The sequence below is a fragment of the Gorilla gorilla genome, chromosome 15, assembly GCF_029281585.2.
Source record: "Gorilla gorilla gorilla isolate KB3781 chromosome 15, NHGRI_mGorGor1-v2.1_pri, whole genome shotgun sequence".
Classification (NCBI taxonomy): domain Eukaryota; kingdom Metazoa; phylum Chordata; class Mammalia; order Primates; family Hominidae; genus Gorilla; species Gorilla gorilla.
The window spans coordinates 112461426-112484873 of NC_073239.2; the positions used below are offsets into that span (position 1 = coordinate 112461426).

The 23448-nt window shown below is 48.7% G+C and overlaps 1 protein-coding gene and 1 long non-coding RNA gene across 4 annotated transcripts in view; one reads left to right on the forward strand and one right to left on the reverse strand.

The window, feature by feature from the left end:
• Positions 1–10669, reverse strand: part of SYNE3 (spectrin repeat containing nuclear envelope family member 3) — a 109258-nt gene extending 98589 nt beyond the window's left edge. For 2 of the 3 annotated variants that reach the window (XM_019010127.4, XM_055361891.2), the window contains exon 1: positions 10553–10669. The gene's annotated coding sequence lies outside the window, so the exon portion shown is untranslated. Of the gene's footprint in view, positions 1–8978; positions 9345–10552 lie in introns of those variants that run through there. The other variant, XM_055361892.2, reaches the window with a different exon arrangement.
• Positions 9824–11877, forward strand: LOC109023280 (uncharacterized). The gene is made up of 2 exons (XR_002002676.4): positions 9824–10192; positions 10961–11877. It is a non-coding gene; the product is annotated as an uncharacterized lncRNA (long non-coding RNA).
• The last annotated feature ends 11571 nt before the right edge of the window (positions 11878–23448 follow it).

Genomic DNA, 23448 nt, shown 5'->3' on the forward strand with positions numbered 1-23448 from the left:
AAGAAGGTCATATAATCAGAAGGATTAAAAGAAGAAGTTAAAAAAAAAAAAAAGATGGAGAGGAGATGAAGAGATGAAGAGGGAGTGGCTGTCATTCAGTGCCCTGGGCTTGTACCACCAAATTTATCCTGGCAATTACTAGTAGCCCCTAATCCAAATTCACCAAGACCTGACCTAGTCTAAGTCCCTCCACTGTATTGAGGAGGATCCTGAGGCTCAGGGTTGGGAATGAAACAGCAGGACCTGCTGTGGTGATATTGACTTTTTTCTGCATAGTTAATTCCATAAAAGAAAAAAATCACATTGGCCACCTGCAGATGGCTGGTGCTCCGGGCAGGCAATGAATGGTCAAGGTGTGTGGTCTGCACCCTGTATACCTCTAAAGGAGGACACTGTCTGTGCACACGGGCGCAGGCTTGGCTGGGTCGACTCTGGCCCCTCATGCCTTCCTAGACCTGCCAGGGCATGAGCATCGGCCAGCAACACCTGAGCCAAGGGCTGACCCACCAGCAGCTGCACCCTGTTCAACTCACTGCACGTGCTGGGGACAGAGGCAGGCAGAAGTGCTGAGCTCCCTTCCAAGTGACCTGCATAAATGGCAAAGTCACCTCCTCAGCTAAGGAGCACCCAAGGAAAAGAGGGAGAACTTGGAGAGGCTGGGAAGGGAATCCATTGGAACGGGCATGACCCAGCACCTTCTGCTTGCTGGGAATCCCACATCTGTTATCTCATCTGAGCCTCACAGTGACTCTGCAGGGAAGGTGTGGCCAGCCGCATCTTACAGGTGTGATACCCACGCCCATGGAGGTTATGTGACTTGCCACAGGCGACAAAATCAGGGTCCCAGCTCAGATCTGCAGGATTCCACCTGAGGCCCAGGAGCACAGAGAAACTCCATCAAAGTTGAAAGTCAAACTTCCATTGCACAGATGGCACCAGTGACGCCTTGCTCTGCTGGCTAAACTAACAATAGTGATGACCCCTTACCTCCATGGGGTGGTCTGCAGTTCACAACACATCCAGCAAGGCAAGGAGTGTGGCACCTGCACTCCCACCTTACAGCGAAGAGAGTTGAGGCCCAGAAAGACTGTGCCTCTGGGCAAAATTTAAGGGTCCTTCCTGGTGCCCCGCCCAGCCCCCTGAGCTTCCCTCTCATGGAGTCACAGTCCCCTAGGATGGGACTGTTTAAAGCACACACCTCACCCACCGGACTCCTCCCACTGGGCAGCGCCGTGTCTCTGGCATCTTCCTAGTTCGTGTCCACCTCAGCCAATGTCAGTACATTGAAGAAATGCCATTGCCCAAGGCACTGGTTACAAAGCGGAAGAGCCCAGATCCCAGCCACAAACACATGCTTCTTTGGCTCCCAAACCAAAGTTGGCTCCAGCTAAGTGCTGCATGACTAACCCTGCAGCTTCCTGCAAGAGACCCAGATAGGAACTTACGGGGCTATCCTCTTATCCGCTCAAAGGAGCACATTAGGAAGTGAAGACTGCGGCCAGGAGAGCCTGGCCTGGATCCCCCTCCCTGGGCATTTGGGTGGTTTTACCCAGAGGGAGGTGGGACAAGAGATGCCACAAGATGAAATTTTTTAAAAAATTAATTTTCTAAAATTATGCCTGAGCAAACTTGAGTTTGAAATCAGCAAACAGATACATAGGCAAATCACGGAAGCCAGGCCTGCTCGCTGCCTGGTGCTGGATAAATGACAGAAATTAACCTGGCAACCCCAACTGGCTCACACCCAACCTTACAGCCACTGGCTTGTGGTCACCAAGTTCTCAACAGCTAGTGAACAAGTGGCGGAGGGGTTTCCCTAGGAGAAAAGGATGTGGTCAGAGAAGACAGGGTAGGGTGCTCCGGGGTGGGCCCTGGCTCTGGAAAACCTTTGGTGTTCCTAGCCCATGTGACACTGGTCCCACAGAAAGGATTTCCTTTGAGGAATGGCCTGGCAGTGTGAGAGCCACTGGGGGCTGTGGAGAAAGAGCCAGATGTCTGGTTAGGAGGCTGAGTGACTCACCACTTCCAGCCCACAGAACTCCCGGCATGGAAAGGCCAGTGTAGCCTGGGAGTTACCTGCCAGAACTCTGGGATCAGGTAACCTGGGTTCAATTTCCAACTCCACTGCTAACTGAGGTAGCTGAGGGTGGGTTACTTAACCTCTCTGCCAAATGGTAACAACATCAGAGCATCCTTCATTGGGCTGTTGTGAGGATAAAGACAAAAAAGGCAGAGAGCACTTAGACATTCAGTAAGCACTGAACAGGTATGAGCTGTAAAGATGAACCATGCAGGAATCTTAGATGGCACCCAATGGACTCCATCGGCCCATTCACTCGTTCATTCATTCATTCTAGAAATATGGACAGTATTGAGCAGCTTTGATGGCTGGGCTCTGGACAGATAACAATCCCTGGCCTTATCTTCTTCTGGTACGGAAGACAGACAATACACTCAATGCAAATAATTAACACAAATAATTTCAGGGTGACAGGACACAGCATGTTGGCAGGATGGGATGAGTGCCACTGTGTGGGCAGGAGGGTCCCTCTGAGGCCGTGACTGTGAGCTGAGATCTCAATGCAGAGACGGTGTGGCCGGGGGAGGCACTTTTTAGGAAAAGGAAAGAACAAGAAGCCAAGTTAGAGGGAGAGAAACTTGGCATGCGCAGGAGAGAGAACATCAGATGTGAGTCCCAGGGACGCCAAGAGATATTTGCAAGGTTCCGGGGCCAACCCCCAGAGAGCCCAGGAGAATGGAGAATCTCCAAGAGGACAGTCCCCTGAAGGGGGCCGCAGAGGGAGATGATGCATATTGCACCTTCTCTCCCCAGCCTCAGGTTACGGCTCCAGAGCTCACTTTTTTCCTGTGTCCTGGAAATATTAGGATCTGTCCTTCATACTTCATTCAAGGGAGCTGTAAGCACCCCTAAAGTTCATAAGATCCTATTTTAAAGCCTTTTAATTTAATAATAGTAGTAACAATAGCGTGCTGTCTCTGGGCTGGGAGCAGGGATGTGAGGCTAATCCTGTGTCCAGCCCTCAAGGCGGGCACAGGCTAGTGGGGAATCACTCTTGAAACTGTTGATTAGTATCAATGGCAAAGTGCAACGGGAACAGGGAAACAGAGATCACCAACCCTGTAGGAGGTGGCTGAGGAGGACTTCCAGGAGGAGGTGATGTCTACCCAGGTGTTGGTGGGAAGGGGCAGGGAGAAGGAGAGCTGAGCGGGGGAGCAGCTTGAGCACAGGTGTCCAGGTGAGAAAGGCCAGGATGAGCTAGGGGCTTTATGGTCCTTGGAGGTGGCCCAGGTTGTAGAAAGCTGGGCCAGCTGGGAACGTGGGACCTAATCCTCAGAGCAAGGCGGATAAGCAGGGAGTCACCTGCCAGTGATCTGGACCCTCCTGGGCTGAGGGGGTGAACTATAGTGGCCAGACCCAGGTCCCCAAACACCTACTTTGAGGCTGTGGTCCTTGAATGAGAAAACATCTGAACTTCAAGGTACCTTAGAAATCTCCTAATCTCAACCTCCCTCTTTAAAGAGCAGGAAACAGAGACTAGCCCAGGTGAAGGTCAAATGCAGGCTCCTCCCGTCCTTAAGGAACGAGGCTACCTCAGTGAGTCAGCCAGCTGCATTATTTCAGCAAATGTCACTTGGGAGGGGCTCAGCCCTTTTCAGATCTCAAATAAAACTGTTGGCTTAAATTAGAGTCCAACCAGCCACGGTGGCCCACCCTGTTCTGTCCATGCCTTGGTGATCACCACACAGGCTGAACGCTGAAAGCCTGCCATTTCATTTTCATCAAGCAACCAGCCCGAGTTGCGTTACACCATGAGTATCAGTGAAACAAACTCTTAGGGAAGGTGGTTGTAAGGTAAGAGCACTGGTCAGGGAGTTAGGAGATACCATCTTGGCCCTGAAGTACCTGCAAGACTTGAGCCAGCCATTTCTGCTGTGGAGACTCAGTTTCCCCATATGTAAAAGTATAAGCGTAAATCATCTCTGAGGCTCAGCCTGGCTCCACTGCAGCTGTGACTCCTAAATACTTCTCCAGCGCCCACACACAATCTCTCTGGGCATGTACATGAGCATTTGTTTCCTAGTCTCTGAAAGGTGCCTTACCCATGTAAAGCTCTCTCTTATTAGGTCCTTACTAAGCCCTGCCCCATGGGGAGGTATCACCAACCCTGTTAGATGGGAAACAAATGGATTCACAGTGCAGCAACTGGCCAAGAAATGGATTCACAGAGCAGAGGGTAGAGAGCAAGGGCTGAGACCTGGGCCCAGGTCTCCACTGCCCAGGGGAGCATCCATACTGGGACACAGCAACTGTGCATTAGGAAAACCACCATCTGAAGCCAAGCAGTCCTGGAACACAGGTCTCTTGGAGCCCTGTTGTCTGTGACAGGCACTTCTGCAGAGGGAAGGCAGGAAGAATATCTTTGATGAGAGAAGAAGATGGCCAAGAATCAAAATGTGCAGCACTTGGCCGGGTTTGGTGGCTCATGCCTGTAATCCAGCTGAGGCCGGTAGATGGCCTGAGGTTGGGAGTTGAGACCAACCTGGCCAGCATGGTGAAACCCCATCTCTACTAAAAATACAAAAACTAGCTGGGCGTGGTGGCAGGTGCCTGTAGTCCCAGCTACTCAGGAAGCTGAGGCAGGAGAATTGCTTGAATCCGGGAGGCGGAGGTGGCAGTGAGCCGAGATTGTACCATTGCACTCCAGCCTGGGCAACAGAGTGAGATTCCGTCTCAGAAAAAAAAAAAAAAAGTGCAGGACCAAAATGGGATGGATTCTCCCAACTCCCGATGCACCACTGCCCATGCCACAAAGGCAGTGGGCTTCCTTGCAGGAGAGCAGCAAGACAGAGGTAGAGCTTTAGCCTCTAGATCGTCTCTGTGATCTGACAGCTGGAAAGCCACCACCCAACTGTCCTCCACCAGGGCATTTCCCCATGGCCCGCCCAGGCTGGGCTGGGCTGCGGAATTTCAGCATCTAAGGAGTGAAGAATGTGCTCATAGCACAATGTACTGAAAACAAAAGTGGCTCATCCTTTCCACTCCCCGTCTGGATGAAAGTCCTGCTCCATCTTCACCTGCTGCGTGATTTGGGTCAAGGCACTGAACCTCTCTGAACCTGCTTCCCCCACTGGAAAATGGAAATAACCATACCTGTAGCACTCAATTGTTTTGGGAATCAAGTACGCCCACAAAAAACAGGATGAGTGAGAGGAGCTCTTTCCTAAGAGGACTTCCTGTAGGAAAGAAGATTCTAAGCACTGCTTCTGTGTTTTCTTTGAGGATGTTTCTGTTCATGTAAGTTCTAGAAATGTGTGGTTCCATCGTAAAATGTAACTCTCTTCTGACTTTTTAAAAATAAAATGATCCTGGGCCAGGCGCGGTGACTCATGCCTGTAATCCCAGCATTTTGGGAGGCCGAGGTGGGCGGATGACGAGGTCAGGAGATTGAGACCATCCTGGCCAACAAGGTGAAACCCTGTCTCTACTAAAAATACAAAAAAATAAAATAAAATAAAATTAGCTGGGCATGGTGGCATGCAACTGTAGTCCCAGCTACTAAGGAGGCTGGGGCAGGAGAACTGCTTGAACCCGGGAGGCGGAGGTTGCAGTGAGCAGAGATCACACCACTACACTCCAGCCTGGGAGACAGAGCAAGACTCCATCTCAAAAAATAAATAAATAAATAAATAAATAAATAAATAAATAAATAAATAAAATAAAATGATCCTATCAGTTTAACCTCAGGTATACTTCCCGTCTCTCTCCCTGACTGCCCTAAGGAGGAGCCTTGTGACCCAAGACTCTCACTGGTCTGTCTGTCGGGTGGTATCTGCATGAGAGTCACACAGCTGTGGCAGCCTGGAGAGAAGTGTATTCCCTACGTGTGTGCCCAATGTTGACCTCGGCCAGGACACTTCCTTTTGTTATAAAACCACCAGATTGGTCCAGGTGAACTGAGGTTCCTTCCAGCTCAAATATTTCAGGATTTTATGATTCAGAAGCATAAATCATTAGGCCACGACCTTTAAAAATCCTGTTGATCATCTGAGGTCATAGAGTGTTATTATTATCTTACTTGTTGTATGATTTGGGAAGAGGGAGATCGTGTCTCCTACATTAAAGATCGTGTCTCCTACATAAAGATTTATGACACATAAAATCATGTGTCATACAACAGAATTTTTTGCTTTATTTTTTAAATCCAGCCAGATTAACATTGGAATCTGAGGAGAGAGGCAGATTTTCTAAGAAAGCATCTGAAAATGCTCCACATGATCTTTTAATTTCATTTGTATTATGTAAGATTATATATATATATATAATGGAATATATGCACCTCCTATTTGTAAATAATGAAGCATAAAAATATTTAAAAATAACACCCTTAGCCAGGCATGGTGGCACATGCCTGTAATCCCAGCTACTCAGGAGGCTGAGGCAGAACAATCGCTTGAACCTGGGAGGTGGAGGTTGCTGTGAGCTGAGATTGTGCCACTGCACTCCAGCCTGGGCAACAGAGTGAGACTCTGTCTCAAAAAAATAAATAAATAGGCTGGGCACGGTGGCTCATGCCTGTAATCCTAGCACTTTGGGAGGCTGAGGTGGGCGGATCACGAGGTCAGGAGATCAAGACCATCCTGGCTAACACGATGAAACCCCGTCTCTACTAAAAAAAATACAAAAAATTAGCCGGACGTGGTGGTGGGCGCCTGTAGTCCCAGCTACTCGGGAGGCTGAGGCAGGAGAATGGCGTAAACCCGGCAGGTGGAGCTTGCAGTGAGCCGAGATCGGGCCACTGCACTCCAGCCTGGGCGACAGAGCAAGACTCTGTCTCAAAAAATAAATACATACATACATAAAATAAATAAAAAGTAACACTCACAAGCCTACCACTGGACTGAAGAAACAGAATATAATGGATCCCACTGAGAGTGAAACAGGCATCTCCCTGATCAATTACCCACTTCTCCCCAAAGATAATCACCTTGATTTTGCATTATCATTCCCTTGCCTTTTTCTTTTTTAAACCAGCTTAACTTTGTGAAATAGAATCTATGTATAAAGGCATGTATAAAACATACATGTAATTAGCCAATAACTACAAAGTGATTTCCTTTGTAACTGCCCCCCCACCGACTCTCCTGATCCTCTCTCACCTTTCCTCAGCACGTGTGGTAATGCTTGGCTTTTATTTAAGCTAATCACCTTCTTGCTTTTTGTCATCATTTTACTTCTCAGCTATGTGTCACTAAACAACTCATTGCTTAGTTTGCTTGTGTTTTGAGCTTTTATAATTGCCTTAGCAGTTCTCCATGGAGATGCTAGGATTCTCTATACCACATCTGCAGCCTAGAAACCCAGGCGAGAGATCCAGGCTGCACTCCGGTGTTACAATGATAATAAAAACCATCAGTCCTATTTATGGTGTGCCCCCACCATGCCGGGCATTCTGCTAAAGCGTCATCCCCAGTTACCTCAATTATCCTCGCGGCAACCCCGAAAGGGAAGTATTTCAAGAGGTCAAAATTAGGGCATCAGCTTCCCAAACTTGTCCCCCGTCCACTTCCTAGCTGCTCAGCCCCAGAACATCATCCCTAAGTCCTAAAGCAAAGGTTCCTTTCAGGATGGGAGGGTCAGGAAACACTGCTGCTCCTGGGTTCCTATCTTTGTGGTCCAGTCAGGCTGCTTAGATTTTATATATATATATATATATATATATATATTCAGAATCCATATTCTTTTCCAGCAAGTACTGATGACTTAATGAAGACAAGCATCCTGTCTGGTCAGTACTGTTTTCCCAATGATGAACGTACAACTTTGTCCTTGGATTGTCTAAGATAGGCCATGTGGTGCCAGGAAGAGCATCAGGTCAAAAGCCCTTAGTTCTAATCCTGGCTGTACCACATCCAGCCGCTGGATATCAGCCTTCTCATCTGTAAATGGGCAAGCAATGACAGCCTTGCCTACTACCAGATCCTAGGAGGTGAGAGGCAGGAAGAGCTTTGGAAGACCCCACAAACACATTTGAGTCCCTCTGTAGGCTTCTCTAGAACCCTTCAGAGTTGAAAGGGGTGACCAGGAACCTGGGAAAGAGTCCCAGGGCAGCCCAGGGTTGGAGCTTCAGGGCCAAAGTGGTTAACTGAAAATATTCATTATCACCCCATCCAGGCTGGAGTCCCCTGGCTTCCAGTTTTGAAGCAGAGGTCAGCTAGGCGGTGTAGGACACTGCTCCTGGGTTGACCAATGGGCCACATCAATGGGTCAGCTGTTTGGGGTCAAGAGCCTCCTGCCCTCCCTGGGGCCAAGGGCCAGCTTTCAGTGCTGGAAGGATCATGAGGGGGGTGAGCCAGGACTACCCACCACTGACAGACAAGGGGAAATCAAGGCAGGGAGAGGAGGGGCAGAGGCAGAGCAGAGGGGAACCCAGGTATCCCGACGAGGCCCCTTCGCCTCAAACTGTGACACCTCACATGTGCTGTGTCTGACACCATACAAAATGCTGATCAGGGCAAAGCTCGTTTAGTGCTCATGAGGCCCTGCGAGGCAACACCTGCCGTGCTATGGTTAGCCCCTTTCCACGGGGAAGGACGCTGAAGCTCTGAAAAGTGAAGCAACTTTCCCAAGGCTACACAGCCAGGAACGGGCTAAGGCAGGACTGGACTCAGGCAATCCAACTTGACTGCCCCATTCCTAACAGCTGGACAATGCGGGAAGCCTAGCTGCCCAGTGGGTTCCCAAAGGCTCCAGGGTGCTTTTGACGTCGAGCTGGGCCTGCCCAGTCTTGCCTCCCGGGGCCGCCAAGCCAGGGCCCCCCGGCAGCCCGCTCCAGGCTGCATCACAAGGCAAAGGGGCTGCCCAGGCATGGCCAGGTCCATGGCTGCTGGAGAGCATGCAAAGCACCCGAGCAGGAGCGTTGTTCCCATGGAGACAGACAGAAAGGACTCCAACTCACCCTGAAGTGTACCTGCAGGGAGCCAGGTGCCAGACTGTACCTGGAGGCAGAAACCTGAGCCTGGATTCTCACCACTTCCCTCTGTGCCACCAACACATCCTCAGGCCTTCTTCTCATGACCCTCAGCAAGACACGAGTTCCAGAAATAAGACATCCCAGCCCACTTCCCGCTCAGCCACCCCCAGAGGGGCCTCTCTGGTTGAAAACAACGCCCGGGGCCAGCAGGCTTGGCACAGCTGTGGCTGTCAGCCTGCCGAGCACTGTCCGGCCTGAGGAATGTGCAGACCCACATGTGCTGGAGCATCCCGCTGGGGCACAGTGACAGGAAACTGAGCAAAACAGCTCGTTGGCACTGATATGCCCCTCCCACCTCCCAGCTCCTGACTCCTATGGGCTGTTGGCTGCCCTGGAAGTGCAGGCGGCAAGCCCAGGCCCTTTAAGAGAGCCAGGCAGTGTGGCTCTGGGCAAATCACTCCCCCTCTCTGGGCCTGTTTCTGCTTCTCTTGGTGGATGAAGGACGCTGTCCTGCCAAGCTCAGAATGGCAGTGATTTTATGACATGCTCTCCTTTCTGGGAGGACGGTCCATTCTCCTCATGCCCTCATTCATGTGGGATGGGGCATGCCCCCAAGACACATCAAGCTATCCCACTAGCAGCCCTTGGCTGTAGAAAGCCCCCCAACCCAGTGCAGGGATAAGGGTGACCCTTCAGAGTTGAAAAGGGGTGACCAGGAACCTGGGAGAGTCCCAGGAAAGCCCAGGGTTGGAGCTTCAGGGCCAAAGTGGTTAACTGAAAATATTCATTATCACCCCGCCCAGGCTGGAGGCCCCTGGCTTCCAGTTTTGAAGCAGAGGTCAGCTGGGCGGTGTAGGACACTGCTCCTGGGTTGACCAATGGGCCACATCAATGGGTCTGCTGTTTGGGGTCAAGATCCCAAGACCCCAGGGGAAGTCAACATCCATCTGAGGCTCTCTCAGGCCCTGCAAGCCATCTCTGGCCTCACTGTCCTCCCCTTTAGAAATGTGGGAATGAGGCTCAGAGAGGTTGAGCTGCTTGCCAAGTTTGCATAGCCAAAAGGCGTCTGAACGAAACTGAGCATTCGGGGTTGGACTTCCCCTCTTCGCCGCCTGCTCTGCTCTCCCAGGCACTACTGAGCGCGCTCGCGGTCGCCAGGAGCGGATTGGGCCCCCGCCGCGCGCAAGCCTTGGTGACAGGTCAGCCCGCCCCAGGGGAGGCAGAGGGAAGCCCCGAGGAGGCACCCGGCCCACTGGGGCGCGCTGCCCGGGGCTTTAGGGCATTTTCTTGCGGGCCGGCCGAAGCTCCCCGGGGTTGAAAGGAAAGGCTCGGGAATTTCGCAGCCAGCACAGAACGGTTGGATTTAAACTAAAAATACCCGCCCGCCCGCAGCTGTCACGCCGGGGCCCCCGCCCCCGCGCCGGGCGCGCCTCCCCAGGTCCCCCAGACTTTCGGCGCCCCCGATTCCCGGGGCTGTGTCAGAGCTGGGCCGGGGGCTGAGGACCCCATCCGCCAGGCCCCCGGCCCCCGGCCTGGCCTCCCGGCCCCGTGCCACTTACCCGCCCGGAGCGTGGAGGAGCGCGGCGCCGCGGGTAGCTGGGGCCGAGCCTCCTTCCCTCCTCCCTGCGTCCCGGGCGGCTCCGGGGCGGGGCAGGGCTGGGGCGGGCCCGGACACCGCGAGTACCCCCGCCCCCGCCGGGACCCGCCCGGTGGCCCCGCGGGAGAGGCCGCGCCCCTCTCCGCACGCGCTCAGCGGAGGCCCCGGGTGCGCAACCCCAGCCCGGCGGACATCCTGCGTGGCCCCGGGGACCAGGGCCGAAGAAGAGCCTCACCGCTCCCTGTCGCGGACCCGGGGCGGGGGTTAAGGGGGGGGTCCTGTCCACGCTTGCCTGGAAAGCAGCCCGGAGCCCTGGCCCCTGTCTGTCTCCCCGACACACACAGAGCCACCCACCCTCTTCTCATCCTAGGGAATGGCGCGGAGCTGCCTCTCCCCCGGGAAAGTTGGATCTGTGCGCCCAGACTTGGAAAAGGGATTAGGACACCGGCAGATCTTGCCCTCACAGAGCGGAGGTGGCGGCCTTGGAAGGGGCACACCGCCCGTAGGCGCGAAATCCAAGAAGAAAATGACACTCATCAGCCAGCCTCGCGCGGGGAGAAAGGGCGGGGTGGGGGGGAGTGGCACCCTGCCCGTCCTCTCCCACCCCCACAGTCCAGGCCCACAGTCCAGGAGTCACAAGGGATGTGAATCCCCAGGCATAATGTGAACCCCCAACAAACCCAAGGCTTCAGAATGCTCCTCACCTCTCCCTCCCCACCCAGCAGAAACATCCTCCCACTCTCCCAACCCCTGCTCCAGCCACGCCAACCCTTTAACCTTGTCCCAGAATGTCTAAACTGTATCTGCCTCTGTGCCTGTGCACATGAAGTTGCCTTGGCCCGGAGTTTGCTCCACAGCCTTCTGCCAAACTCCTACTGCTTGATGGCTGGAAGCCTTCGCACCCTGGCGCTCTCCTCCCAGGTCAGCAGTCACTGGCCTTCCTGTGCATCCAGCCCCGCTTTGAACAGTCCTGGGCCCCAACCCTTATCTTTTTCCAAGTAATTACATAGTTGCATGATTGGCTTCACCGCCTCTGGATCAGATGAGCGCCACTAATGAAGGATACAAGTTGTAAAACTAGGTTTTATGTGAACTCCAGTCATCACAATTTGGGTGCGGCTAGCGATTTTACAGATGAGGGGTTAGTAACTGGCCCAAATCCAGGGCTTCCGGGATGCTGTTTTCCTTTTTTGTTTCTTAGCAGGGATGGCAGATGTTTGTAGAACAGATCCGTGTAAAAGTCAGTATCCTAAGAGATTAAATTGTAAAGCAGGACAAGATAGTTAACGGGGTGTGTGTGTGTGTGTATGTCTTTTCCAAATTGAGAGGGAGGTAGAAGAATTAGCCAAAACCCAGGATTCACTCCGAGGTAGACCCACACCTCTTAGTTAGATCCCATTTATTAAGCTGTAATTATTCACAGCGTTGCTGAAGATATACACAAGGCCCCTCCCATCTCCCTGCGACTGACTGGTTCCAAGTATGCTATTATATGTGTTATTATCACTGTGACTCAATTAGAAGTGCTGCCGAAGGCCTTGAGGTTGCCACAGTCAAACTGCAGGTGCAGGCAGTGAGTAACAATGATTATAATGCCTGGATCTGGATCACGCTTTTTGCTTTTCAAAATGCTTTCAAATGTGTCTCCTCATTAAATCTCTGCAAACATCCTCCAGGTAGTTAGGAAAAGTTTAATGAGTTTTGCCTGACAAGGGAAACCAAGACACAAAGAGGGCAGGTGACTTGCACAAGGAGAGAGATGGCTCCCCCAGGCTGCTCCAAGGGTGGAGCCGGCCACCGTAACTCAATGTCCTGCAGGAAGAGATGGTTGGGTACAGTTAGGAGCTCAGGCTCTAGTGCCAAAGTGCCCAATTTGCAACTTTCAGCTGATTACTCATACTTGGTTTCCTTTTCTGTTGAATAGATCTAATAATAGGAGCTTATCTTGTATAGTTTTGTGCCTGGTATTTGAGCACCCAACTCAGGCGAGCTGTTATGTTATGGTTCTGGGAATGGTATGATTGCTACAGTTTCTGCCATACAGCTATTCAGTCTTTGGTCAAACATTCCTGAGTATCTACTATGTGCTAGTCTCTGGGAATATGAAGAAGAATGAGGCATAGACTACTACCTCCAAGGAGGTCAGGGTGTAATAATTCTGTGTCAGGGAACCATGGTGCACAGAGATGAACTGTCCCTCCTGCTGCTGGTGCAGTGCAGAGCCCCAGTGCAGAGCAGTGGAGATATTCACTTTCCAGGCCCAGCTTTGCTACTTATTTAGCTGAGTGAATCTTACACTGTAAGATTCAGTTACACATACAGTGTACACATACAGTCTAATCTTACACTGAATGTGACCTCTTACAACATTGGTTTTTCTCATCTGTTAGATGGGGATAGCAATAATTTTTCATAGGTGAAAACACATGTGATAAACATTTTATAAAGTACAAAATACTGTGCAGATAGTTTTGTTATTATCAATGTGATTGTTATTATCTTGGGCTTTACAGGGCTTGCTGCTTTTCAGAATACTCTCCCATTCCATTGCTTTTCTTAGAGTCTTGCTCTGTCACCCAGGTTGGAGTGCAGTGGTGCAATCTTGACTCACTGCAACCTCCTCTCAGATTCAAGCAACTCTTGTGCCTCAGCCACTTGAATAGCTGGGTCTACAGGCACACACCACCACACCCAGCTAATTTTTTGTATTTTTAGTAGCGACAGCATTTCACCATGTTGCCCAGGCTGGTCTCGAACTCCTGACCTCAAGATATCCGCCTGCTTGGCCTCCCAAAGTGCTGGAATTACAGGTGTGAGCCACCATGCCCGGCCATCCATTACTTTTCTTAAGCCTGACATAAACATCACATCAAAAACAGAACCCTATTTTTTATTTGATGCCAATCTTTTTCTCTCCAAAGTAGTCCACATGGAAGGAAAGCAAAAGTTGAGTAAGCAATGCGAAGGGATGGGGCAGTTTACAACTAGGAAGTCCACAATACCTTCGTCTTCAGCATTACCTGCAGCTACATAAGGGGGTGGACATGAAAACCCATCTGGAAAAAAAAATCTGGCAAAGGACTGGGGGAAGAGCCCCTTTGTCATCTCTGGAATTGAACACAGGAAACCCCGCCCTGAGACCTTCCTTTCAGAAGCAGCCCAGAGAGGGAACCACAAGAAGGGCACTAAAATTATGCTGTTCGGAAGTTCTGACTCACTTGGCAGTGCGGGCTGTTTGTGCAACGTACCAAATGTCCTCCAAAAAGCGAAGTTTTTACCACTCTTTCCCTCTGTCCCTTCCCTGCAGCCAGCATCTCCACCACCACTCATGGGGAAGCAGGAATCAATTTAATAAGCCTGGGGAAATTATCTGGGTCTGTTTCACATTTGCTGTGGGTTAGCCAGCTTCAATGGCAATCTGCACAATCCTCATTTTGTAAGCATGATTTTTTCAGTTGTTTGTGTGTGTGTGTTCAGTCTCCACAGATAGATTACAACAAAAGCTGCAATGGCTTTTCTGGCTAATAAAACACCTCATGGGTAAACTGAGGCAAGAGAGTAGGGACGAGGGGCATTGCCCAGGGTTCCAGGATAGGAATTGCTGTACAGAACATTTACATTCCCATCTCTCCATCTCTAGCCCGGCTTCCCACTTAGTGGTGAAGTACATAAGTGCTTTCAGCTTAACACGGATGAAAAGCTCACATTAAGGGTGCCCACTTCTGGGGTGCCCCATCAGAGAGGTCTTGGTCTGAGCCTGGAGAGCTCGTTCTCAACCCAGTTCTGCTTTGAACTTTTCCTTCTTCTTTGTTTTTTCCTTGCCGGTTCTCCAAGTGTTAGCCTGTCCTTTCCCACTTGGGTGCTACATGTGCTTCTAGGGTGAGCACAGCCAGCACCCTGGTTTGTTCACTTCCTCATGGGCAGCTGCCACCCATCAACTGAGCAGAGGCACCCCTCTGGGTGGCAATGAGTCATCTCAGTACCAAGCAGGGGAACTGGAGTAACTTGGAATATTCCTCTACATATATTTAATTGTGCTGCATTTATAAAATACAATTATATATAATATAATACAGGACTGGATTCTCGGATGATGCGGTTCTAACTCTTGTTAAGGCTGCTAACTAGCTGTGTAACCTTGGGTCACTTCTGAGTTTTTGAATCTGTGAAATGAGAGAATTAAAAAAGATTTTCTCTAAATTATTCCCCCAATTTAAGTAACTATAAGAAATATATATATATACACACACAGTATTATATACAATGTAATATATGTAATGTAATATATATAATACATTATGATATATTGTGTGCGTGTATATATATATATACACACACACACATACATATATATATTGTACTGGCCGGCCAGGTACAGTGGCTCACTCCTGTAATCCCAGCACTTTGGGAGGCCAGCGTGGGAGGGTCGCTTGAGCCCGGGAGTTCAAGACAAGTCTGGGCAACATGGTGAGACCCCGTCTCTACAAATAAATAAATAAAATTATCCAGGCAGGGTGGTGCATGCCTGGTTTCAGCTACTTGGAGCTGAGGCAGGAGGATTGCCTAGGCCTGGGAGGTCAAGGCTGCAGTGAGCCATGACTGGGCCACTACATTCCAGCCTGGGTGACAGAGTGAGACCCTGTCTCTCTCTCTCTCCATTATATATCTTTTTGAAAAAAGAAGATCTTGTTTGTATTAAACAATCATCATTTAACATAACTAAGCACTGCCACTATTATACGCCAAGGAATAAATACTAATATAAACAAAAGTGTTAAAGGAAAATTGATAAATTTTATTCCTAAAAAATAAAATCTGGCTGGGTGCGGTGGCTCATGCCTGTAATCCCAGCACTTTGGGAGGCCGAGGAGGGTTGATCACCTGAGGTCAGGAGTTCAAGACCAGCCTGGCCAACATGGTGAAACCCCATCTCTACTAAAAATACAAAAAAAAATTAGTCGGGCATGGTGGTGGGTGCCTGTAATCCCAGCTACTCAGGAGGCTGAGGTGGACGAATTGCTTGCATCGAGGAGGCAGAGGTTGCAGTAAGCTGAGATCAGGCCATGGCACTCCAGCCTGGGTGACAAAGTGAGACTCCATCTCAAAAAAAAAAGAAAAAACAAAAACAGAAAACAAAAAAAATATACAAAATTCTTCTGGAAGAGGTTTGCCACGTTTCTCGTTTCTCTCAACAGTGGGAAGCCCGGTCTACTCTTTCTGCTTCTGTTGGGACTACTTTAAATGTATGTGGGTTTTTTGTTTAATTAAATGCTTTATTTTGAGACCACTGTAAATTCACATGCAGTTGTAAGAAATCATACAGAGAGGTCCCCTATATGCTTTACCCAGTTTCCACCGATGGCAGTGTCTTACAAGACAATGGTACAGTATCACAGCTAGGAAACTGACAGACACCCACATGACACAAAACGCTTCCGTCACAAGGATCCCGCATGCTGCTCTTCCCCCTTTCCCTACTCCCTCCTTAAACTCTGGCAGCCCCTCCTCTGTTCTCCTTTCTATAATTCTGTCATTTCAAGAATGTGATAATAATGGAATCACACGGTGGGACTGCCCTTCTCCACTCAGGGTAGTTCTCTGGAGCATCACCCAGGTTGGCTCCCGAATCGAATCTGTGCCTCCTCGTTTCTGAGCAGCAATCCACAGTGTGACGGATGCATCACGGGCTGGGTCACCCTTCCCTTGTTGAAGGACATCCGGGTTGTTCCTGGTTTTTGGCTATTATCAATAAAGCTGCTATAAACATTTTGTATGCATGTGTGTCAATATACATCTTCACATCTTAAGTTTCAGCTGTTGGATCTAATACCCACTTACAATCCCACACCATCAGATTTCTCTTACTTTTTCCTAGTGATGAACGCAGCTAGTGATGAAGGATGTTTAAGTGTCCAACAGTTGCCCAGGACTGGGTCTTGAGTTGCAGAAATCTAACAAAAGCCAGTTACATGGTTCTTGCCATCAAGAAATTTACAGTCTGTTGGGGAAGTGACATTAAGACACACGAATCATTCACAGAACTAAGTAACGCTGCATGTCATCAAATGCAAGACTGCATGGTACAAAACTGACTTGTAGAGGAACCCAGAGACAGGAAAGAGAAGTGACGGCACGAGTGTTTGGGGAGTCCTCTGGATAAGATGTGAGATATATCTCAAATGATGGACACAAATAATGATATTTTATATTTATTAAGGGCTTACCTACCATCTGCCACACACTGTTCTAAGCCTTTACCTATATTGTTAATTTAACCCTCATCATCACCCTTCAGGATAGCTCCTATTATCATCCCATTTTCCAAATGAGGGAAAAAAGGTGAAAACTTGGCCATTCACCCAGCTATTATGTGACTCACCTAGGGTACACACTCAGGCAGTCTGACCCCAGCACCCACTCCATCGCTGTGGATTCTGTCTCATAGCAATAGTGGTCATGATTCAATTCCAATCTGTTTCTTAGGTTATATTTTCCACACACAGCATATGCTATAGCTATGCTGAGCCTTCTGGGGGAAGGTTATTGATAAGTTCAAACACTGTTCAAACAAACCAGCACCACTCTTAGTAACGTAACAGGTGAGAAGTCTGTGTGTGATGTATCTGCTGGGGTGTGTGTGTGTGTGTGTGTGTGTGTGTGTAAACAGTAAGGCTGAAGCCTCCAGTTGTGTAGATTATCTGTATATGCAGCAAAACACGCACACACCACACACATCAAAGTTCCCAGCTCTATATGATAAAACACAGAGGCAGCTGAGCCCATTTCAGATAATGAATGTGGTTTTGTATTCTCTGAATTGCTACATACCAGGAAAGTCACTTCCAGGCTCAGCTACCTCCTGAGTTGCTAAACATACAAGATGTGTGATCACACTTCGCTCACAGCACTGATGGCTGCTCACCCTTCGCTCACAGCACTGATGGCTGCTCACCCTTTGAGAAGTATCATTTTGGTTAAAACAACAGCATACCACGAGCCCGGCATGTTTGCTTGCTTTTGTTTTGAAATCTAAATGCAGCCTTGATAATGTCGGTGCTTCCATCGATGGGGTGGGTGGCAGAGTGAAAAGCTCCCTGGATCAACATCTCCTGACTTGCTGTCTCTCTGAGCTCTGCATTTCCCAGTCGGCTGGGCAGAGGCGAGCCATCTCACCTCCTCCTGTCTCCACATTTAGAAAATGGGGCCAGTTCTTCCTGTTTTCCCTGTAAGAGCTGTCACGAGATTCACATAAAGATGATGAAACGCACTGCAAACTTTAGATTCTGTGCAAATGTGTACGGCTATGGTAAATTAAACCCTCCGCTTACTATGCTTCCAAAGAATGCTTCACGACAGACACCAACTCAAGAAGAGGCTGTGGGTAAGGAAGACTTCCCCACTAGGGAGGAAAATGAAGCTTTCCGTTTTTTTTTTTAAATCCCTGGAGACATGTCTTTGAACGTTGCTGAAGTGTTCTCTCCTTGCTTTGACAAGTGTGGCTGTTCTGAACATGTGATCATATTAGAATCGCTGTGTGATAGGCAGAGTGCCCAGGAAGCCAGGGAGGCTCTGAACCCAGCCCTGGCAGACACACGGAGGTGTGGCCTTTGTACCCTCTTTAGGGCAGCGGAACCCATGCAGGGCACCTGCACCACCCCCACCCATCCCATATGAGCAGCCGGTGCTTGGCTCTTCCGGGAAGCCCACGCTTGGGGCCCAGCCCTGTCCCTCTATCCTAGCGGCAGGGGCTGGTAAATACCAAATAGGTCCATGTATCTTATAAAACCTGCTGCTCTTGATGATAATTCTTGACAGCCCAGGGCACTTCCCTAACAGAGAAAGTTGTTTCATTGCAGTAGTCTAGTTCCAAAACCTTAGAATCTTATTGCCAACAACTGGCATGGAACACATGCAGAACAAACATTTTCCAACAGGACTGGCGCAGGTCCCTGCAATGGCAATAGCTGCAGCACCTGGCCTAAGATTTTAAAGAATTTTCATCCTAAAGTTCTTCTTTGATGTTGTAGACTTGGTATGCAGAGAAAAATGGCCAGTGTCACTAAATGCACCTCCTGGTTAATTAAAAAGCCCTATTCAGCAGACAGAAGCAACCTCTATAAATAGGCAAGAGGTGTCCTCAGGTATTTCAAAGGTCTCGGCTAGCACCATGCCAATGGGATGAGTGCACCAGCTTCAGCAATCAAGCTTGTTTCATCATCCAAACGGAAACATTTCTGCAAAATGACTGGACTCTATGTGCTCTGTTCACTAACTACAGAAATGGCCTAAAACAAAGGTTCACACACAGACAAAAGTAACAGCCAGAAGACACTTGACAAATTCACTGGCCCAGCTCTATCATGTTGCAGAGCCCCTTAGAGGTGAAGTGAAGCGCCCAAGGGCAGCAAACACTGATTGCATCAGCCCACACTGTGTTTACCTCCATTGCCAAATCCACGAGACCCTGGGCCCTTACCTGGCCTCTCTCTGTGGCTTCCTTTTTTTTTTTAAGAGACAGCCTTGCTCTGTTGCCCAGGCTGGAGTGCAGTGGTGCTGCCATAGCTCACTGCAGGCTAGAACCCCTTGGCTCAAGTTATCTTTCCACCTCAGCCTCCCAAGTAGCTAGGACTATAGGCGCACACCACTGCTCCCAACTAACTTAAAACTTTTTCTAGACATAGGGCCTCACTATGTTGCCCAGACTAGTCTAGAACATGTGGCCTCAAGCAATCCTCCTGCCTCGGCCTCCCAAAGCTCTGGGACTACAGGTGTGAGCCCCCATGCTCAGGCCCTCTGTGGCTTCTGGTAATATTCCTCTTCCCTGAAGCACTTGCTCCTAGTTCTCCTCATGGCCTGACCTTCCCCAGCGATATGCTTTCCCCAGGTTTTCTTCTCTGCACTCCTTCTTGCCCCCCCCCACCCGCCCAAATCTCCTTTATCAATAGATCCAGACCTGTAGAGGCAATAATCTGCTACTCTCTCCCTTCATTTCAGACATAACCTGATGATTTAGATGTTTCTCAGGCACCTGGAAACAGAAATGTCCAAAAGTAATTCCTGAATTTACCTTTCCAATCCTCCTTCCCCCTCCCGCTGTATTCCCTGCATCATCAGTGCAGGGAATGGCTAAGCAAAACCCTAGGAATAAGCCTGAATCTTCCCCTCTTCCTCCCAGCCCCCTCCCCACAGTCAGCCAGTCACCAAATGCTGTCATCCCTACCTTCAAAGAACTCAGCTTGCAGCAGTGCCCTTCCCCCATGCCCCCACCCCAATACCTGCAAAGGTTAAATCTGATGACCCTCTCCTAAGTGGCCCCCTGTTAGCTCGGCCACCTCCAATCCATCAACACTCCCGCAAGGGTGATCTCTCAAGCACTCTGCAGCTTACACTCCTCCTGGGACTCTCCCTCATCCAGAGGAGGAGAGCCCAGTCCCTTACCATCTGTCCTCCCCTCAGCTATGTCCAGTCTTGCATTTCTCAAGAAACGGCCTGGCATTCTCCCAGCGGGCCCAGGGGCCTCTGTGCCTTTGCCCTGGTTGCTCCCTCTTCCTGGAATGTCCCTCCTTTTTATATAGAAGCACTTTACCCTTCTCTCAAAACTCAGCTCAAGTGTCACCCCCTACTAAGCTTTTCCTATCCCTTAGGCGCTGACTGAGCTTTTTCTGAGAGCTCCATTCCCCTCTCCAGTTCTCGGGGGCATTCTTGCATCTGACCCCATCACAGGACTGCGAGGTCCTTGGGATTTGGCAGCGTCTTACTCCACTCTCTATCCTGCTTAGCGCAGAGCCTGTGGGTGCCTCACTGAATGTTTCTCCACCTCCTATGGCACCTGTGGTCGATATTATGAGTTTCACACAATTTGGGATTTGCTGAGATCCTGCTCTGTATTGTTCACCAGGTTATGTATTCTTTATTCAAGAATTATGTATTGAACATATAGTAAGTGCCAGGGATGGCACTAGGGCACCAGGTTACAAAAATGAATCCTACCCAACTAGAAGTTGATGGCCTAGTGTGTGTGCAGTGGGGGTGGGGGGAGGAATAAACAGATACAATTACAATGCATACACTCCCTGAAGGGGTTCTGGTCCCCAACCACTGTGAAACAGGGCTGGGCAGTAGGACAAGTGAGGTGGTTATATTCTTTGAGGCCTCTAATTGTGTGTCCTGGGTTGACATCAGCATTTGCAGAACCAGTTTATGGATGGCCCTTTCTGACCTAACGTCGGCTGAGCTCTCTCATCAAGCCCACTGGTTTACACAGTTAGAAAAATTCAACTTTACACCAGTATTATTCAGTCCCTCAACACCTGATGAAATGTACTGGGTATTTCCAAGGTGTCTTCCAAGAACTAATATGAAGTATGTAACAGAGTTAGAATAACTTTATCTGGCACAATGGAGTAAAGTATTCCTTTTATTTTTTAACATAACCTTAAGCTGTGTGTGTGTGTGTGTGTGTGTGTGTGTGTGTGTGTGTGTGTGTGTAGTTTTTGTTGGCAAGCTAAAATAAACTGCATGTTTCCTTGACTTCCTATTCAGAGCATGTGGAAAAGAATTTCTTTTTCTTGCTCGGAAGCATAATACAAGGCACTAGTGCACAAGGAACAGTCACGGGTGAAGACTGTTCGCCCCTCCTTACATCGAATGCCCCAGAATGCTGCTTTTTAAGAAGAATCCCAGAATGTCTGCCTCTTAGTGCTTCACCTTTCACTTACTGTTCAGTCATTGTTTCTTTCTGCTTTTAGTGTTAGCCTTTTAAAATTTACTGCTTCTGATCTGTTGTGGTTATATTAGAAAACTAAGTAAGTTAGCGATTCCCTAAAATAAGAACAGCACTTGGGTAAGAACTGAGAGACTTTTCCTAGAATTGAGCAAAATGATTAATTCCCAGAGAATGTATAATTACAGGGGCAGCCCTGTTGGCTCTTGCCCCAGCTTCCTCAGTAAAATAGACTAGTGCCCCCTACCTGCCTTGCCAGGAAAGACAGAGACTCATTCTATTATAAAATGTATTTCTCAAAACCAGAATGACTTTGAAAGATGTGTTATTTTTCTGAACACAAGTAAAAATTCCTTCAAGTAAGAGGATATTATTTGCTCTGTAATTAGACAGCCAATAGTATGTGTGGATTATCACGGATCTGTGGCTGCATGGTATGAAGAGATGAACCAACGGGAATATCCCGTTGACTTCACATCGACTAGACTGGCATGTCCCCTCAGGGCTGCACTCATACAGCTATGATATGAAAATGCCAGATCACCGTCTATCTGGAGAGGGAAGAAGGTTTGCCAATATAACAGCTTCTCCTCAAGTCACCCAATTTTGCCTATGTAATAAAGCTTATGCAAAAAAACTTTTTTTTAAACAAAATGTAATTGTTTTATGATAGTCTTTTTTTTTTTTTTTTTTTTTTTTAAGATGAACTTTTGCTCTTGTTGCCCAGGCTGGAGTGCAATGGCGTGATCTTGGCTCACTGCAACCTCTGCCTCCTGGGTTCAAGTGATTCTCCGGCCTCAGCCTCCTCAGTAGCTTGGATTACAGGCACCCGCCACCACGCCCGGCTAATTTTTTGTATTTTTAGTAGAGATGGGGTTTCACCATGTTGGCCAGGCTGGTCTCAAATTCCTGACCTCAGGTGATCCATCTGCCTCGGCCTCCCAAAGTGCTGGGATTACAGGCATGACCCACCACACCCAGTCTTTTGATAGTCTTTTATTAAAACTCTTTGAAACAGTGGCTCACTAAAATTTGATATCAATTAACAACATCTCACTAGGATACACTTTAAAAAATATTAAGTTTAGAATTAGCAAATAGGATTTTTCTGGCTGTAAAGGGAGAACAAAAAAATTTAAAATCCTCCATTTTTTTCTGCCAGCAAAGGAAAATGAATAATTAATGCCTCATCCCATTTCTAACTTGAATCATCCCTCCCCTCCCTGCAATTAAACTGGGGTGAATTTCTTTTTTGCCAGATTAACTGTTTTCTATTTATTTGTTTATTTCTGAGACAGAGTGTTGCTCTGTCGCCCAGGCTGGAGTGCAGTGGTGCGATCTTGACTCACTGCAACCTCCACCTCCTGGGCTCAAGCAATTTTCCTGCCTCAGCCTCCCAAGTAGCTAGGACTACAGGCACCCACCACCATGCTCGCCTAATTTTGTATTTTTAGTAGAGCCGGGGTTTCACCATGTTGGCCAGGCTGGTCTCGAACTCCTGACCTCAGGTGATCCACCCGCCTCGGTCTCCCAAAGTGCTGGGATTATAGGCATGAGCCACTGCGCCAGGCCTAGATGAACGATTGAAGAAGGCTGGAGCAATGGGTTCCCACAATATCAAGACTGCATTTTGAAGGCATGAAATCATTAAAGCTCAAAGACTGAAGTACAAAGTGAAATTCTGACTCATGATAAAGTGTATTTATGGCCTTGGCAATACATCTTAGCAATTATTCAAAAGAAAACAATTAAATTTCCTAAATGTTCTTCTGGCTGCAAACTCAGTGACTATCAGAGGGAGACATAAACTTCTGCTAACAGATAAATCTTCCTAACAGGTTGGATACACAACAGCACTGCCTCCTTACTCTTTCTATTCTGCTATCTAGGGACCTTTTCAGGTCTCTGGAATGTAATAATTTGAGTTATAGAAACTACCTACTGGTTAAAAAAAAAAAGAAACACATAATACTACAAAACACTGCCATTAAACAGGCAGTTGGGGAAAATAAACAATTCTTTCATCACCTTTAACCAAAAGGCTTAACAAGTTTTACGATTACCACTTAATTCTCAATACCACTTTCCGGGAGATATGATTCAGGCCCATGTCCTTGTTATTAAATAAGGCTCGC